The following is an 18,263-nucleotide window of genomic DNA, read 5'->3' on the forward strand; positions in this document are numbered from 1 at the left end:
GAGGTCTATTCTGTTTGAAGACACACTTTTAAAATAATAGGAACAATAAACCTCCTCCCTACTACAATTTCTGTCCCCTCTGTATTTTCTTCCCAACTCTAGGCCTTCCAAAGATCGATAACCTTAGGGGAATGGAGGCAAGTCGACATTTTGAGATGTTTCCTATTCTGTATCCTTTTTTCATTTCAAACTTTGCTTCTTATTAGTGGAAATTTACTGCTCTGAAATTGCTGAGCATTTCTTGGAGGCTAAGGGGAAAAAATGGTAGACCTCTGAAGCACCAAAGCAAACCTGATTAAGAAGTATATTCCAAACAGAAGATCAATCTGACGTTTTCTCTTTCATGCACCATGCATTGGTGAGTTGGTATCAAAGAAAGTACAAAAGCTACATCTTGTAAACTAGTGAATCCCGGGAAATTTAACTGTGTCCACCCTAGGTCACCCTTCTTGGTGGAAGGAAGCAGCCTTGTTAGGATGTCAGGATGACTCAGGCAGAGGACACTGTCACCACCACCTGTGGAAGGGAGGTCTAACGAGCACCTCTCATCCTCAGAAATGACGCTGTCCTGTGAGCAGCTCTTTCTGACAAACCACACTGTAAGCTACATGAATTGTTACTCGAGTATAAAAAAAGAGTAAAGGAAAAAAAATAATAATGCCTTCTGGAAAATGTTAATGGTTTTGTTTAAAAAACCTCCCCATCCAAAAATGTGAAAACTAAGATAACTGCTGTATTGCTAGTGCCCGTGGCAAATTTTTTCACAATACTGAAGAAATTCCACAATGCTCTAGATCTGGTTGACAACCAAATAAACGGTGGTTATTACCATACCCGCCAAATTACCAATAATGGATGACATTTCATGAGGCTTGCCATGGGTCCCACCTCTCTAGTATTTCACAAGCATTACTAATTTCATTCTCATATCCCATCTGAGTAGGAGAGATTATCCTTTCTGTTTACAAAGCTCAGAGAGGTTTGGGAGTTTGCTCGAAGTCAGAGAATTTACTCATTTTGTCCCCAAGCCCGTTCTTTTAATTTCTGCCTGATACAGTATCCCAGATACAGATAAAATTCATAATAAAAAAATTAAGATTAAATATACTCTCCTTTTATAATTTTCCCCATTTATTTGCATTCTCTCCCAGGCAGGGACCAGTTCTAGTTTCCTAGCTAATTAGAGCCTGAGCAGCTCACAGAACAGACTGATCATTAAAAGGTCTTGAAAATGACTGCTCATAGAACACACTAGCATGTTTTAATAATTACTGTTTAAATTTTTTTTAAAAGTTTCATAAGAAAGCATAAAATACAACATGACTTAATTTTAATAAATACATAAACCCCAAGAACACAAACATGAGGCTAAGGATTTTATAAGTTCAATATATACACTTGGATTAAAGTTTCCCCAGGAAGTCTCTCAGTCTAGAATTAACACTATATTCTAATATTGCAGACTTTAACATATTCCTTTTACAAGCACAGTGTGAAATATGAGGGCCTGTTTGCCTGTTTGGCATTTAAAGTCCAAATTGCTTACAGTCCTGTAGGAATTCCTAGGTATCTCTACCCACATGTTACTTTAAACTTAATTCCATGGGATTCTGTTCCTGCTAGTCTCTGTGAAGCTTGTGCCAAAGAACATGTTCTCTATAAACACCAGTAAAAATGTATTCTTCTTACTCGATGCAAACAAATATGCCATCCATACTTTTGGCTGACTCTATTCTTATGTGAACTCTCTCACTCACGCCTGTATTGGGCACAATGTGAAATATGTATTTAATCATAAAATCACTTAATAAGTAGCCAGGACTTTTATTATCTGTTTACAGGATTAAAAATAAAATCAGGATCATTAAGATTGTTAACACCCCAAGAGAATTTCAGATCTTTGAATTTTGCTCCCAGTCAGAATCTAAAGAATTATATTCCAAGTTGCGATAAGTACAAATCGTCCAGATTGCCTCAAACTATTACTGATTTTTGCAGAAGATATGACTCAAGTGCAATAAACAAAGCAAGATTCACTTCTTGGCAAGAAAATACAGCAAGATTTTCTTCTGATTTAGGGAGATAAAAAAATAATGCCCAGTTTTTGATCAGTAAGCTGTTTATTGATGTGGGTGTAGGAAAGCTTCTTCTACCTATTTATTCTGGAAACATATGAGATTTTTTAAAAAGCCTTTCAATGAAATGACTATCTCATCAGTTGTGCTGCTAGCTAACACAAGATTCTTGTAGAGGTAGTAAAATCCCGAACACCTACACGAAGCTCTCTAAGTATTAAGAAATAAAATGTGATTTCTGGGACTTCCCTGGTGGTCCAGGGGTTCAGAACCTGCCTTCCAAGGCGAGGGACGTGGGTTCGACCCCTTGTCTGGAACTAAGATCTCACATGCCGTGGGGCAACTAAGCCCACGAGCTCTGCAGCCCGGGCGCCACGACTAAAGAGAAGCCCACATGCAACAACCAAGAGCCCACGTGCTGCAACGAAGAGTTGACACAGCCAAATAAATACATAAATAAATATTTTTTAAAAATACAAAGCAATATAATGTAATTTCTATGAAGCAATACTCCTTACCCTTCAATTACAGGATAAATAGAAGCAAAGGGAAAAATAGGGAAAGCTCTTCAGTGCAAGCTCCTAAACTTAATACTAACCCTAGAGTTAACACTGAGTCTGCAGGTGTAAGGTGACATACTACCTTGCATGTCTAAGGGAGTCTACAGATCAGCTCTGGTTCCAGACCCCTCCTTTATCACATTTCTGTTGACCTCATCCAACCCAATTAACTCTTTTATATAAGAAAATGATGAAAAGTGGTGTGTCTTATCTCTATGATGAGATCCATACACACTCTAATTTTTTTTTTTTTTTTGCGGTACACGGGCCTCTCACTGCTGTGGCCTCTCCCGTTGCGGAGCACAGGCTCCGGACGCGCAGGCCCAGCGGCCATGGCTCACGGGCCCAGCCGCTCCGCGGCATGTGGGATCCTCCCAGACCGGGGCATGAACCCATGTCCCCTGCCTCGGCAGGCGGACTCTCAACCACTGCGCCACCAGGGAAGCCCCCACACTCTAATATGAATAAAGCTTTTCTAAACCTGTCCTTTCCTTAGGATTCACTAATCATGCTTTTCATCCCTCAGTTGACTGCCTTAGATCTTTTCAGATCCACACTAGCTGTGGAACCTGTGTAATCCTTCAGGTAGCCCTTAATCCTGAGTCACAGTTAACTCCACTAAAGAGTGAATGGTGGGGTTTGGTTTACAGTTTCTTAACCAACACAAGAGCAATGATTAGGGAAACAGAGTGCACTTCTCCCTTCCTTTGTGTTCAGCAAATCTCAATGATCAATAGCTTCCGTACTAACCTTTTTCAGTGTTTGAGCTTATTATGAAATTCAAGACTATAGTCCGTCTATTTCCTATGTTTGAAAAGCACAGCTTAGAAATAACACCAAATAAAAGTGGAAATAAAATGTTGAACAAGGTACCCCATGTAAAAACTAACCAAAAGAAAGCTGGAATATCTATCTAACATGAAGTTTGGAAGGATTACTAGAAATAAAGGAAAACATTTCCTAAGAATAAAGGGTCAATTTTTTCTAAAAGATATTTAAAAAAATCCAAACTTACATAATCCTAATAACACAGCTCACCAATGTATAAAGCAAAATCTGACAGAACTCAGTAGAAATAGACAATGCCATACCCATAGTGGGAGACTGAAACCCACCCATCTCAAAGACTGATAGAAAAAGCAGATAAAAATCAACGGAGAGGGCTTCCCTGGTGGCGCAGTGGTTAGGAGTCCGCCTGCCGATGCAGAGGACACGGGTTCGTGCCCCGGTCCAGGAAGATCCCACGTGCCGCGGAGCGGCTGGGCCCGTGAGCCATGGCTGCTGAGCCTGCGTGTCCGGAGCCTGTGCTCCGCAACGGGAGAGGCCACAACAGTGAGAGGCCCGCGTACCGCAAAAAAAAAAAAAAAAAAAAAATCAACGGAGATATAAAAGATTTTAAAAATGTCATTAATATATTTGACCTAATTAGGAACTATACAGCACGGCAGCCAGTGAGACATTCTTTTCAATTGCATATATCCTATATTATAAAGCAAGTAGCAACAAACTTCAAGGGACAGAAATTGTACAGAATATATTCTGACCTAACAAGAAATTAGTAACAAAAAGGTAACTAGTATATCACTAAATATTTGGAAGTTCAATAATACATTTCAAGGTATCATCTAATTCAAAATTACAATAAAATTACAAAGAATTTTGGCACAAAAGAAAATGAATATCTACAAATATTAAAATTTGAAGTCTGCAACTAAGGTGCTTAGAGGTAAATTTATAACTTTGAACATTTTTTTTAAAGGCCACAGAGAATACATGGGAAATCTCTGAATCTTCCTCTTAATTTCACTGTGAACTAAACTGCTGTAACAAAAAAAGTCTTATTTAAAAAAACAAAAAGAAGGTATAAAAGTCAAGGGTCTTAAAATAAAAGGACAGCATATTTCACAAAATTATGTAAAAGAATGGAAAGTAAAAAGCAGACACTAATGAAATACAAAACTACCTTCTAAGGAGAAAAATTAATAAACCCAAAGCTTGGTTCTTTGAAAGCACCAAGGAAATACTAAGAGAAAAAACCAAAAAAACGGGGGCGGGGGGAGGGATTACCATGAACATGAATTAAAAGAGAATAACGAGATACCACAGGCACTAAAAACGGGATATAATGAGCATTGTGCTCATAAACTTAAAAATACAATGCAAACAACAAATTTCTTGAAAAACCACATACAAAGACTGACATAATATGAAACAGAAGATCTGAATACTTCCATATCAATTTAAGAATCTGACTCCATAATATGAAAATTTCCCACCAAAAAAAGACTTTAGGTCTAGAACGGCTTCACAAGTAGACTGTGAAAAGTTTTACCAAATTCTTCCAGGGAATTTGACTCCAGCATTATCATGATATAAAAACCACACAAACACATTAAAAGAAAAAAAATTACAATCCAAACTGTCTTAGGAACACTAAACAACATACCAATAAACTGAATCTAACAACATAAAACAAGTAGTATTTCACAATCAAACTTGGCTAGGCAAGTCAGAAATCCACAGGGCCAGCTGTTACAAACGATAGGCTGGAACTCTTGGGCAGGAGCCAATGCTGTTATCCACATGCAGAACTTCTTCCTATTCAGGGAAGCCTTAACTCTTAAGTCCTTTCAACAGACTGAATCAGGCCCACCAAGACTATCGAAGATAGCATTCCTTACTTAAAGTCAACTGATTATGCACTTTAATCATATTTATAAAATATCTGCATAGTAACACCTAGTCTACTTTGTGGCTGAATAACTAGAATGCAGCCTGGTCAAACTGACACATAAAACTGACCATGGGAGTGCCCTGGTGGCCTAGTGGTTAGGATTCCGGGCTTTCACTGCCCTGGCCCGGGCTCAGTCCCTGGTTGGGGAACTGAGATCCCACAAGCCACAAGGTGCAGCTAAAAAAAAAAAAAAGACCATAACAAAAATATCCATTTCCCATGTCTTTTTATGAGGACTGCATAACTCTGATACCAAAACCTGGCAAAGCATTTAAAGAAAAGCAAGTTATGAACCAAGATGCCTCATGAACAACAGATACAAATATTATTGACAAAACATTAACAAATTGCATACAATGATACATAAAAAATATATATATGGTACACATTAGGACCAAGTGGAGTTTATTCTAGAATATAAGGTTAATTTAACCTGTAAATATCAACCGGTATAATATACCACATTAAAAGATTAATGGTGAATAATAATATAATTATCTGAAGAAATGTAGAAAAATACTGGTCAAATTTTAACACCTATTCTTGATTTTAAAAACGTTAAAATTCTCAGGAATTTAGGAATTAAAAGAAACATTCAATCTACCTGAAAAATTGCAGTTAACATCATTCTTGATGGAAAAATATTAACAGATATTATCTTAAGAGTACAAGAATGTATCATCATCTTTTTTCAACATTGTACTCAAACCTCTAGCCACAGCAAGGAAATAAAACTAATAAATATTGGAAATGAAGAAGTAAAATTGTTAATATTCACAGCTAACATGATTGTGGATATAGAAAATTCTACAAGATTAAAAAAGAAAAACCACGCCCAGGAAATGCAAAATGTATTCACAAATAAATCAATTGTATTTCTATATACCAGCAACAAGCAATTGGAAAGTGATATTAAAAACAATCCCATAAATACAATCAAAAGACATCAAATATTCAGGAATGAATTTAACCAAAAGATTGTAAGATTGCTGTAACAACTACAAAACACTTCTAAAATTCAACATGACCTAAATAAGTAGAGAGATGTACCACATACATAACTGACAGATTCAACAGTGTTAAACTCAGACACTCCTCAAATGGATCTATAGCTAAAAGAAAATATTAATCAAAATTCCAGCAGGCTTTCATTGAAAACAAATGAAAAGGCTTCTAAAATTTATAGAGAAAAGTAAATGATCTAGAATGATCAAAGCAATCTTAAGGAAGAAGTACAAAGTTAGAGGACTTAAACCAGAGGATTTCAAGTCTTACTAAAACGAACAGTAACTAAGACCACAGTACTGGTACAAGGATAAACAGATCAATGGAACAGAATAAAGTATACAAACTCAGGCTTGCTCACATACAGTCAGATGGTTTTTAATCAAGGTGCCAATTCAATCCATAAAAGTCTTTTAAACAAATGTGGCTAGAATAACTAGAAAAAATAGTCAGTAAGCATGCATGAAAAAGAGCTCAATATCATTAATCATCAGGAAAATGCAAATTGACACCACAATGAGAGTAGTCATGCACAGAAAGACTTGAATCACAAAGACTGATAATACTAAGTGCTGCAAAAATTGCTAAGGTGTGGAACAACCAGAACTCCCATATATTGCTGGCGGGTGTGTAAAATGGTGCAACTATCTTGAAAAACTTTACGGTAATTTTTTTTAAAGTTAACAAACGCCTACCTTATGACCCAACAATTCCACTGTACATGGAGCTTGTGTCATTCCTCTAAAATAGAGCTGAGAAGAATGATAAGTTGTGTCCGTATAAACACTTCTCCAAGAAGGTTCATTGCTAAAAGCTATGAACATCACAAATATCCATCAACTGGAGAATGGATAAATAAATTGTGGTATCTTCATATAATGGAATGACTCAGAAAGGAAAAAGAAGGAAAGAACCACTGAAACAAGTAGCAGCATGGATGGATCTTGAAAATCTTGACAATACGTTAAGCAAAACAAGGCTTCACAGCAAAACCCGTACCGTGTTGATTCCATTTATATACGGAGCCCGAGAACAGGAAAACTGATTTATGTAGACAGAAATATCGGATAACTGCAGGGGTGTGGAAACTGACTGCAAAGGGGCAAGAGAGACTTTCTGAGGTCATGGGAATGCTCTACATTTTGTTTTGTGTGGTAATCAAAGGGATGTAAACAATTATCAAAACTCATTAACCAAAAAAATGAAAAACTGCTTGATTCCTCGTACGTAAACTATACCTCAAAAAAATCAATAAATACGTTTTAAAAAATAGATTAAAAGACGGTCCAGTGGTTAGGACTCGGTGCTTTTCACTGCTTGGGTATGGGTTCGATCCCTGGTGGGAGAACTAAGATGCCGCAAGCCCCACAGAGCAGCCAAATCATAAAACAAAACAAAACAAAAAGACAAACAACAAGAGGAAAAAGAAAAACACAGCAATGACAGCCATGGTGACACCAGAATCCAATTCCCATACCTTAGGTTACGCTGAGGCAGGTGCTGGCAATGTGTAAAACACACAATCATAATTTCATGTGTTGATTACCTTGGGTGCACTGGGAAAGGAAGGCTGGGGGGACACAGGCGGGAGATAACGGTAACCAGCGGGGGGCCTGAGCCCCATTTGACATATCTCCTACAGGATGCTGCCCTTAGCTTCAGTGCTAGAGCTGTCCTATCTGCTTCCTAACTGGATGCAGATAACAATCAGGGAAAACTAAATCAAAAGACCCAGAGAAAGAGGTGCAAGAAACAAAACTCACAAGCAGAGGGCAACCACAAGACAAATAGATTATAATGAATCACGTCCCACATCAGATTGAAGACATAGATCCATATGCATAAAAATAGCAAGGACGAGGTTTTCATAAAAATGAAGGAAGTTCTCCAGCTCACCCGTTCTTCTTAATTTTATCAAGAAAATACACTGGTAGATAGAATTGAAGAAATATACTCAAGAAGAGCATATAGAGACCCTAAAGGTCCTCAACATGACTAAATGTTTTGCCATCTTCCTCTCCCTGGGAACAACAGTCCATTGGATCATTCCTAAAGATACAAGATGGCGGGGAGAGAAAGTGCTGTGAATGTCCACTATAGTTTTGTAATGGACATCATCCAATAATGCTACAATGCAAAGTTCTATGCTCTGAATACCACCACAAGGCTTGATAAAAATGGGGTCCTTATTTTTCTTTCTTTAGGTCTTAATTAGCTTCTTGTTAAACTATAAACGCTATCATTGGACCACACATGCTGGGACAGACAAAATGGAACACTTGGTTGCCAGCCTAGGAAGGTCCCCGCTGATTAACTGTCACCAGGCTGATGCTGACAGCGCTGATTTCTAAGTGTGCTAACTATCAGGCTGGAAAAACCCACCCGCCGTCTGATCTTTCATTAAAAAGAAAGGTAAACGGAGCGTATGAGTCGGTTTGTGTGAAGCATATCACCTTAATCTCTGAAACCCAAGGGTCAAGTGTTTGCAAATATTTCCAGTAACCAATATCATCAATTCTCCTTTCTATTAAAAAGGAAACCCACTTTAACTTGGCAGTGTGCATGAATCTTTATCTCCGGAACCAGCATTTTCAGGGAATATCCCATCCCTGAAAATGCCAAACTAAAACGCTTCTGTTGATTTTAAAAGCGGGAAAAAAGCTGTGATTCGGTTAAAATGGATGAGTTTACTTTTGAAGAGTCCCAAAAACAGAGATCTTTCAAACAGGGCAAGGCAGCCTAACTAACAATCTCTTTTGTCCAATGGGGATTTGAGGGAGGGGGTGGGGAAAGGGTCAACACACCACAGAAATCTCAAAATGACAAAGTCATTGTTCAGTGAAAGAGGCTGGAATGCTTTCTACACACTTTCCCTGACATCTCTACACAATGAAATGCAAGGGTCAGTGGTACTGAGACAAGCAAAGGCAGTTCCACTCTTTGCTTCTATGAAAGCAAGTGACCCAACCCTATTATGCCCTGGTCTCAGGCTTGCTTTGTTCTCAATATCCAGATGCAGCAGCTTGTTCTTTTGTGCTCCCCCCTCTGGAAAGAAATGACTGAGAACACCTCCTTCACATTTTCTTTTTCTTGGGCATTTTCACTTCATAAAGCTGCAGTCAATGTGTTTTGTGTGTGGTGAGGAGGGAATGACACGTTCCCTGGTGGTCCCCGCCATTGCCAGCATTGGTGGCTCAAGTAGCCTCTGGATGAGCCCTTTGTGTCCATGAAAGGATATGAAAAGTCAGTTATTTAAGCTCAGCCAAGCTGCTGTGTTTTGTTTTGTTTTGTTTTTGGGTGGATTAGGGGTGTGTGAGGAGGAAAGGTTTTGCAGTGCAGTTTTCCTCAATAAATTACAGCATTTCGCTGTATGCAAGTTTGCACGCTCAGAGCAGTTCCCAAGTTTTATTAATTAATATACCTAAAGCCAACCTTCCGAATCTTACTGGTCATTGTCACTCACTCATTTTTCTATTGGAAGACTTCTTGAAAGTGGACATTTTAATGGAAAGAATTCTGGAATAATTGTGACTCCTTACTCAATGTTATCTGGGATCTTGAGGTTTCCGAAATTGTATGGAAATATTTAGTACTCGATGGTCTATTTAGAAAACAACTGTTGTTTCCCCCCCCCGTAAGTCTACATTGGAAAGTGTCCATTAAATTCTTCAGGATCACAAACCTAGAATCTTTGTAGCACACACTTATGTGGTGATATAGATGGACCTGGAAACTGTCTGTAACAATTACTTTATTTATTTTTATTTATTTATTTTTTTTGCTGTACGCAGGCCTCTCACTGCTGTGGCCTCTCCCGTTGCGGAGCACAGGCTCCGGACGCGCAGGCGCAGCGGCCACGGCTCACGGGCCCAGCCGCCCCGCGGCACGTGGGATCCTCCCGGACCGGGGCACGAACCCGCGTCCCCTGCATCGGCAGGCGGACTCCCAACCACTGCGCCACCAGGGAAGCCCATAACAATTACTTTATTGTATAACATAATGCTGTTATTGGACTGTTTTTCCTAATGAAAAATATATGTGTTATTTCAAAAATAAGTAGCCATTATTTAGCGCTTAACATGTAGTTAGAATTTTATTGACTTCAATGTCTTCCCAACCAACTTTATGAAGTTGGTAATATTCTCTCTATTTTACAGAGAAGGAAAGTGTAGCTTTGTGGGAGAGAGCTGGGATTGAAGCTTGGAAAGGGAGACTGCGGGTCTCCAACTCCAGCACTCCTTAAAGCTCCTGACATCACAGACGATTATCCCTTAACATATAATCAGTATATAATACAAGAGCACAATCACACCACTAAAACATCAAGTTTTTCCTAGAGAACAAAGAACACTGAAAAAAAAACCATTTTCAGGGCTCTTACATCCTCAGGTAGAATCACACTAAATAGACCACATCAATTGGCTTTTTTAAAAAGTTGACTTCCTTCTTCCTTTAGAATGATGAACAGCTCCCATTTGGACAATAACTATAATTCAACTGGACAGGAAACATATCTGGTAACTACAAGAGTCAAACGAATGGTGTACAAACTCGTGATTCCCCTGCTAGGATATGGGGATAATAATGCCCTCACCTGAGGGGATGGACAGTCCTGCAGCGTGGAACGCCTATTAAGAATCCAGGGTTTGGGCTTCCCTGGTGGCGCAGTGGTTGAGAGTCCGCCTGCCGATGCAGGGGACGCGGGTTCGTGCCCCGGTCCGGGAAGATCCCACGTGCCGCGGGGCGGCTGGGTCCGTGAGCCATGGCCGCTGAGCCTGCGCGTCCGGAGCCTGTGCTCTGCGGCGGGAGAGGCCACAGCAGAGAGAGGCCCGCGTACCGCAAAAAAAAAAAAAAAAAAAAAAAAAAAAAAAAAAAAGAATCCAGGGTTTTCATTAGAAACGCAAGGCACCGCTACTTGGATGCCCCAGAGGTAAACCTGGGCAAGTCAGTGCCTCGTCCTGTCTTCCCTATGTTGGCAAAATCCTATCCTTCTTCCTCTCTGTAGCCTTCTATCCAACTCTCCAAACCAAATTCCTGTGCTGGAGACACGAGTTACCCTGTGGTCTGTCCCACTGGGCCTCTCCATCTTTATCTCCTGCGATGACCGACCCCCCACGCTTCACAATCCAGCTATTCACAGAATGCTGGCCTCCCCCACACACACACACATCCTACACTCTCCTGGGCTCCCTGTCACTTGTGAATCCCTCCATGTCTACACGAGGTTCAGGAATCAATGCGAAGCCATGCCCAGTCCCTCCAGGCAGCAGGGTTACAGAAGATGCCCCCTTACCTGCTACAACCTGAATAGTTAGTCAACTCTAGAATAATACAAAGTCTTAATGTTTCGGTATAATTTAACAGCACAAATAGGTATCATGTCAAGAGTTTCTCTTGTAGAAATCACATCTGTAGTGCATCATCTACAATTTCTAAAACACCTCTGAAACTCTCAGCACAGAATTCTCCTATATTTCTCCAATTCATCCCCCACCCCCATCTGTTGTCTCATCGACACCTTTTTTACTTAAGTGACGCCTTTATTAATTCCTTCCAAAGTATCCAACTTGCCAGACAAACAACTCTTCAGTTTGGAATCCAGAGATTTACAGTTAAGATGATACAACAAGGGCAAGTGTAGCACGAACAAGGTTAGCAAGAGTCACAACGGATTCAGAAGAAAGATACCGAGGCTGAGGACTGGAGCGGAGCGTGTAGGCACCCCGGAAGCACAGTTTACAGAGGAAATGGAGAGATGATGTGATGCCGGAGGAGGTGAGAATGAAGAAGTGGATTAACCGAAAAAGAGCAGCTGCTGAATCTGCCGTCCCATCCAGAGGCAATCAGCCTCCTGTTACAAGGTCTCTTCTTTTCTGTAAGGTATGGACATTGTTTTATTGCAGAAAAGAGCGGTCAAGAAAAGCTTCATTAATGTGGAAGAGAGACTTTTTCTGGTCCTTAAAAACTGAAGCATTGAGAGGGTCCATTTGAGAATGGGCTAAAGATGTGCAAACGCACGCGCACACACACACACACACACACACACACACACACACACACACACACACACACACACAGACAAACCAGTAGATCAACAGCCAGTCCATCAGACATGTAAACTTTCTTTCCAGGAACTGTAGGGAGATTAGATTTAAGGACTAGGAAATTTCAATTTTACTCTCTAGGCCTGGGCTCCTTCATAACACAAATCACTGGCAAAGAAAGAGAAACAAATCTCTTTAGATGTGTATTCCAAGACGGTACTGCACCGTGGGAAAAGGGTGTGGGTCCCGCTCCAGTGTCAGGGGTGCTCCACGGCCAGTCTCTGAGGATCCTGGGATCCGATGATCCCTTCAAGGGTCTCACCCTTTTATGATATAGTAGTCTGCATTTCAGTGAAAAAGCAAACTTAACTTCTGAAATAAGCAATTATTTGGGCATCTGAAGCAAAAATAATAAAGATATCTGATCTTCGAGGATCGTGGGCAGGTTAAACTATGCAACGTGCTATTCATAAGGAAAAGACAGAAGAAACAAAGAAATAACACAAAGCAGGTGTTTTGTATAATTACAAAATACTAAATGAATTACCTGAGATTTCATTTTAGGGAAGGAGAAAGAATTAGACGAGAAAAAGTATAGGGAACAAACACTTTAGAATGAAAATGATCAACTATATTTCAAGGTTTATCAAATATACCCAAGGATGAGCAGCATCATCAAAAATGAGTCTGTGGGACTTCCCTGGTGGTCCAGTGGGTAAGGCTCTGCGCTCCCAATGCAGGGGGCCTGGGTTCAATCCCCGGTCAGGGAACTAGATCCCGCACGCACGCCGCGACTAAGAGTTCACATGCCCCAACTAAGAGCCTGCATGCCGCAGCGAAGATCCCTCGTGCCACAACTAAGATCCGGAGCAGCCTAAATAAATAAATAAATACATTAAAAAAAAAAAAATGAGCTTTGAACACACTTGGCAGTACCTATATCCCTTAAAACAAAACAGAACTGAAAAACCCTCTTCAAGGCCCTTGCCAACACCACTCTCAGCTGGTGACAGACAGAAAAGACTGTTGCCCATTTGGAACTCTGCTTCCAGCGGTCCCTCCTGCCCCACCATCCACAGAGGCCTTTTCCTCTCATCGGGGATCAAAGGTCGCTTTCTAGAAGCCACGCCCACCTCCTGGACCAGGCTCCCTTACGACCTCCAGCCCCACAGCCAGTTTGCCTTCCAGGACTTCCACGGGGCCGCTGCCACAGTTAGGATATTCCAAAGGCGGCAAGGGGTGGACCTCTGTGTGTCTCCCTCCCCTTGGGGGCCTGGAGGGGAGGATTCCTGCCTGACTCACCCCTGTACTTCAGGGCCTCAGCGCTAATCCCTGTTTGTTGAGGGGAAGGAGGGACAGAGGAGAATATTACCCACCACACAACCCCCAGCCCCAAAACTAAACACCCAACCAGCAGCTCCTCCGCAGACCCTACATTCCGGATGGGTTTCTCTCCTGTTGCAGCCAGACTCCTTCCAGGAGCAGCCTGCCTTCCCTTCAGCTTCCTCCACGCCTCCTGCATTTGCAGCCCTTTGCAATCTGGCCCCTCCCATCTGAAACCTGCTCCTGTGGTCACCAGAAGCCTCCTGATTTCTAAATCAACCGACAACTTTCCAGGGACTGACCTTCTCCTTTGCACTTAACAGGCCTGTCCTTCCTCGGTCCCCCAACCTATTTCCTCATCTCTCCATTGTGTGTCTCCTCTGCTTCCCTCCTCTCTCTGCTTTCTCTCTGAATATCAAGGCTTCCATAAGGATCTTTGCTCCTGAAATGCTTCACTCTCTCTCTGGGCCATCTTATCCATTTTCACAGATTCAGCTTTTACCTACTCAGTAAAGAATACACAGGTGCCACACTCATCCCAGGTCTCTCTTTCAGACACCACACTCTTACTTCCAATGAAGCACAGGATGCTTCCACCTGGAGGTCCAAAAATGTCAAGGAAGATCTGGGTGTGGAAATCAGATCTGTCTCACACTAAAGCCTTATCCAGTCTCCTATCCAGTATACTCCCGTTGTAACTTACCACACAGCACAGTACTTGCTGACTTCCGATCTGTCTCTCCCAGGAGAGTGTGCCTCAAGGAAGACGGGAATTAGATTTCACTCAACTCCACATCCCCAAGCCCTGCGAGGCGCCTAGCACACGCGGCACACTCAAATGAATGCTTGTCCAATGAACGGAGACAAAGGCTTTACCTTTTTCATCCCCACATCCCTAGCACATAATAGAAGCCCGATAACAGACTGCTGCAAACAATCCCAAAATGAAGACATGTTGTGGGGAAAGAGAAATACTGAACGAATTACAAATCCACACATCACAAATATGCAATGGAAATCATTCGTTTGAGAGAAACTTCAAGATTTTCCATTATATTTCTAGTTGCAAATACATTCACAAAACAATACAACTGCCCATCAAATATTACACATTTACTGTATTCTTAAAATGATCATTAAGAATTAATTTAATCCGTAATAAAATTAAATTTTAAATTTAAATACTACTGAAGCATAAATATTATGTATGTACGGTACCATTATTAATTAAATCAATCACTGTTTTAAGGAAGTGAGAGGCTATATTTATGTTGCTGGTATTTATGCTGTGGCATTAGGAAGTCAAGTCATACACTTAAGAATGTGAATTTTAAGTGACCACATTTTGTTTGTTTGTTTATGTTTATTCAAATACATTATGTTTTAAAGGCCAAAGTCCTATCCAAAGAATTCTCCTTCATTGATTTCTCACATACGAGGTTTATATGGTCTTTATACTTTGTATTTCAATCCCTGTTTTCATAAAGATATTTAAGTTTTCATGAGTGAAGAACCATGTTCGGGATTGACAGATGACTTGGTTTTTAAAATACTGTTAATACTCAAAGCTGTTATGATTTTTGAAGAAGCAAACAACCAAAATGTGTCTGAACAACACTTTAATAAGCCAGATGTGCACTGCCAGCCACTGGCTAACCTATCTGATAAGCCCAAGGCAACCCTGAGATAACCTGCAGACTGTTGTTATTTTGTATAAATTATTTATTTCCTATATTTAAAAAACTTCCCTCATTTCTGGCCTACCCTTCCAAAATGCCTCGTCAGTCAAAAATTGGTCTCTCTTCATTCACTCGTGTTCCATGCCTGTGTCAGCTCAGGTTCCCAAATCCCACACATTAACCCCGCTGTTCCTCTGGAATTCTCACTGAAATGTTGCACAATAGTAAATTACACTCATTTCAAAATGAGCTGTGTCACTGTTTCCCATCAGCATGGATATGAATCACTAAATGAAACCAAAAACAAAACAAAAAGCAAACAAAACCCCACCAATGTTCACACAAATAGAAATCATTTGTTGAAGTCCAAGAGACATAAGTAAATACCTTCCATGTGGCCAGAAAACTTGCTCACATTTTAAACAGAATTTTCTCATCTCAGTCACTGTGTTAGTGGAATAATAAAATCTGACTTCTGACTTCCTTCATGGGAGTATACCCCCTCCCCCATTATGAGGCTCTGTCTCAGTTCCCTTTCTTCAATTCATCCGCATCAGACTTAACTGGAGACACAATTATGTTCTAGGCCAATGGTCCATATTTCTGAACTCTTACTTACAAAACCAACAAAATTATCATTGTTTTACAGATACAGTAACGAAACACGCATGCTATGGATTAAAAAGTTACCATGGATAAGTGTAATTACATTATTTCTGTATCTGTTTGATTTTAATTCTCCTGAAAAGTATTATCACATGCTTATCTTCAGGAAGAAACAAACATTAAACATGTCAGTGTTGGCTTTAATATTCTGAAAAGTGGAAAGATATCTAAGCTTTGAATTTTGATTTGCATTCTATTTGTTACTATAAATCCTGCCAAGTTCTTTCTGGCTCAAGAATAAGACATGACATGTAGATCAGGAAGGACCACAAGATCAAACCAAAGTTAACTTTTTTTTTTTTTTTTTTTTTGCGGTACGCGGGCCTCTCACTGTCGTGGCCTCTCCCGTTGCGGAGCACAGGCTCCGGACGCGCAGGCGCAGCGGCCACGGCTCACGGGCCCAGCCGCTCCGCGGCACGTGCGATCCTCCCGGGCCGGGGCGCGAACCCGCGTCCCCTGCGTCGGCAGGCGGACGGACCCCCAACCACTGCGCCACCAGGGAAGCCCATAAGGTTAACTTCTTGATACGGAATTTCCCAACCCTTCCTAAAGTCAGCTGTTGGGTGCAGAAGGCCTCATGTTCTGTGAGCCTCCCTGAGCAGAGGAAGCGCTGACAGTCATTAGGATTTGGACCCCAAGAATCAGACGAGAGACATTAAAACCCAGGGTCTCCTGATGTCAGCGGCCCGTTCTGCTAATGACATTAAAATCAAAGGCACACAAGAAATTTTCTATCTCAATTCTGAAAGGGGATGACAAAACTCTTCAGAGAAGCTGATGGGCCAGACAGGAGACCTAAAAGTCACTTCCATTTCAGATTCCTATGCGCTTGAGAGGGTGTTAACTGTTAACAGAGATAATATTCAGGATGCCTTTCATCCCGACTTTTTAAATTAGAGGATTGGGTCCAAGTGGATAAAATTTCCTTAAAAAAAAAAAAATTAACTCCTTAAAAAAAAAATCCACCTCTTAAGCAAAGCCGTAAGGTGAGTCAAGCTGACTGTCATTTTGACCTTCCTTTGCTTTAATTCGGGAGCCTATTTAGAAATGTAACAAGCAACCCTCTTCATTCGGTTCAGCTCAGCTAGCAGAGCTAATAGGCTTCTAATTAATTTCCAGTAGATTGCTGTTATAACTAACAGGTTTTAAACATTTGGTTGATTGGGGAAAATGAATTGAATATAATGTATTTGATTTGGAAAATTAGTTTTCATTCTATGTGCTTACCATAATAGTGTTTAAGTTTACATGATTCCATTAAGAGTCCCAGATCACCACTGGGTTCTTTTCATCTTTACAGTGCCCTATCCAAATTCAAAAAAAGAGAAAAAAATAATCAATTTACATTTTTATTTTTGTTGGCCTTTCTTTTGAGGGCAGGTTAACTTCATTTTTGTGACTTTAATAAAAATCTTTGCTTGCTAATATAGCAACAGGTCCAAATACTTCAAAATGATCCCAGTGATACCTCATCAAAACCCCACTCACTGAATGCAAAGCCTCTGGAGAAAGGCTTCTGCACACAAAGTAAGATGAACCAGTTACTGCATTGTTCATTAAGTTTCACCTGATTCCTCCTGACAACCATTTAAACAATGAATGTTGGGAAATGTCTCTCAAAGAATCAACAACAATGGCAGAGATCAGGGCTTTTATATTTAACTAATACTATCTTTTAGAGGAGAAAATATTTCTTCCTGAAGGGATTATGGGAGCCTTCTTAAAGACACCTGCAAACAAAACCAGTGACAATAGATCTTTATCGTAATTGATAACTGAGTCATCCTTTATACAAAAACTCCTTTCTTGAAGACAATCATATTGAGATTTACTATTGCGATTAGATTCAAGAAATCAGCTGAGTGGAACTACTGGTATTTAAGATTAAGTTAGACCACCTTTGTCCCTCAGGTTAAAAAGAAGAAGAGTAAGACTCTGCCTCTAAATCACAGCTTACTTCACATCGGTAAACAGTGGAGGCCTCTGCCCATAGGCTACATTCATTGGCACATTACTCTGTGACTAACAGGAATAGCTAGAATAATCTCAGGCCTATTACTGATATTTGTGACACAGCTCATTTTCCAAATTAAGTATTTGTGGCTCCTTTTATAAAAATGGCTCCAGGAGAGACCCTAAGTTTTTACTTAAAGAGCACTTGAGCATCGAAATAAAAA

At 40.4% G+C, this 18,263-nt stretch overlaps 1 protein-coding gene across 4 annotated transcripts in view; it reads right to left on the reverse strand.

The window, feature by feature from the left end:
* Nucleotides 1-18,263, reverse strand: part of ABCC4 (ATP binding cassette subfamily C member 4 (PEL blood group)) — a 225,211-nt gene that overhangs the window by 64,184 nt on the left and 142,764 nt on the right. The window lies entirely within an intron of this gene.

Source organism: Kogia breviceps, chromosome 16 (genome assembly GCF_026419965.1).
Source record: "Kogia breviceps isolate mKogBre1 chromosome 16, mKogBre1 haplotype 1, whole genome shotgun sequence".
NCBI lineage: Eukaryota > Metazoa > Chordata > Mammalia > Artiodactyla > Physeteridae > Kogia > Kogia breviceps.